Source organism: Homarus americanus, unplaced genomic scaffold, assembly GCF_018991925.1.
Source record: "Homarus americanus isolate GMGI-L3 unplaced genomic scaffold, GMGI_Hamer_2.0 scaffold8929, whole genome shotgun sequence".
In the NCBI taxonomy this organism is placed as follows: domain Eukaryota; kingdom Metazoa; phylum Arthropoda; class Malacostraca; order Decapoda; family Nephropidae; genus Homarus; species Homarus americanus.
This window is the reverse complement of record NW_024712123.1, coordinates 52,447-54,295: the sequence shown is the minus strand read 5'-3', so window position 1 is coordinate 54,295 and position 1,849 is coordinate 52,447.

The following is a 1,849-nucleotide window of genomic DNA, read 5'->3' as shown; positions in this document are numbered from 1 at the left end:
AAACATCTCCACTAATTACAAACAAATTCCCTCTTACAAACAGCTAGGTGAGTTAGTTGTTCTCCCCAGGTAAGTGTTGGTTCATTAAGGTAATTACTATGAAGTCTAATGCTACTTAATTCAATGTCTCCCAAGATATTTAGCCCCGCCACCCTCCCCTGCCCCGCCCCGCCCCGCCCCGCCAACCCCCCTGCCCAACCCCGCCCCGCTAACCCCCCTGTACATACATATAACTAGTTTGGAGAGAGAGAGATACACATGCTCCTCCCTCTCTCCTTCTCTCCCTCTTCCATTTCTCTTATCCCTCTCTTTCTCCCCTCTCTCTCTCTTCTCTCCCCCCTCCCCTACCTACACGTATACATCAGTAAATGCGACGCCATACATCACCCAGCCGGGGGAGTGAGGCTGTTCAGGGAGAATTTATTGAATAAAGTGAGGGACAGGACTTGTGTATGAATTACCAGGGAGAAGAGAGAGAGAGAGAGAGAGAGAGAGAGAGAGAGAGAGAGAGAGAGAGAGAGAGAGAGAGCTGTCAGATTGGTTCATCTATCGTGTCAGAATTTATATATCTATCATGTCAGATTTTTTATCTCTATCATGTCAGCATTTATCCATCTATCATGTCAGAATTTATCCATCTATCATGTCAGCATTTATCCATCTATCATGTCAGAATAATGCATTGCCCTAGAGGATTATTCGTGTCAGGTTTGGTGAGGTAAATTCCCGTTCAGAACTTAATCTGGCCGCGCGTGAAGCCTCGGTGAATCCTTGATGAAAATGTTGGCAGCCTTGTGTGGTACGGCGGCTGGCTCTCTCATTTATACCACGAGGCTTCATTTTGGAGAGGGCGGGGGACGGAGGGAGTGGGGGAGAGGGGTGAGGGGTGGAAAAGAGAGGAGGAGAGAGGAGGGAGGAGAGGAGGAGGAGGGAGGGAGGTAGGGAGGAGAGTAGGAGGGAGAGAGAGGGAGTAGGGAGGAGGGAGAGTAGGAGAGGAGAGAGAGTGGGGAGGGAGAGAGTAGGGAGAGAGAGTAGGGAGGAGGTAGGAGGAGAGGGAGAGGTAGGGAGTGGGAGAGGAGGTAGGAGGGGGAGAGAGTAGGGGGAGGGAGAGTGGGAGGAGAGGAGAGGGAGGAGGTAGGGAGGGAGAGTGGGAGAGGGGAGGAGAGGGAGGAGAGGGAGAGAGTAGGAGAGGGAGAGAGTAGGAGAGGGAGCGAGTAGGAGAGGGAGAGAGTAGGAGAGAGAAAGAAAGAAGAGGATGAGGAGGAGAGGGATAAAGAGAAAGAGAGGAGGATGAGAAGAGAAGGATGGGGATGCGAAAGAACGGGAGGAAGAGAAGGGGAATGAAGAAGGGGAAGGAGGAGAAGATGGAGAGAGGAGGAGGAGGGGAAGAAGGGGAAGGAGGAGGAGGAGGAGTATGAGCGTGGAGGTCATATCTATTTCACTGACTGACAGAACTTCTCATATACCGGCAACGAGGTGTAGGAACACTAACCTAACCTAACCACACATCACACTCCTCGTTAGGTAAGTTCCCTCATCATTAACCACCTTGTATCCCGTCACCATCTCTGCCTTTCCCTCTCACGTCTAGCCATGTCTTCCATAACACAACTCAAGTGATGGTTCGTCTGTGTGGAGCCATCACTGACCACACTCTGAGGCACCTGAGTATGGGTCTGTGTTTTCATAGTGAGTTTGTTTTTACTATTTTCTCATTTGCATTTAATAGATATATAAACACATGGGTGATTAACGTTAATGTTTATGTAAATGATATTATAATGTTGGTGTTTGTATATTGTCTGGTTTTTTTCATCATAGCAAAAACTAGATTTTATATATATGTATA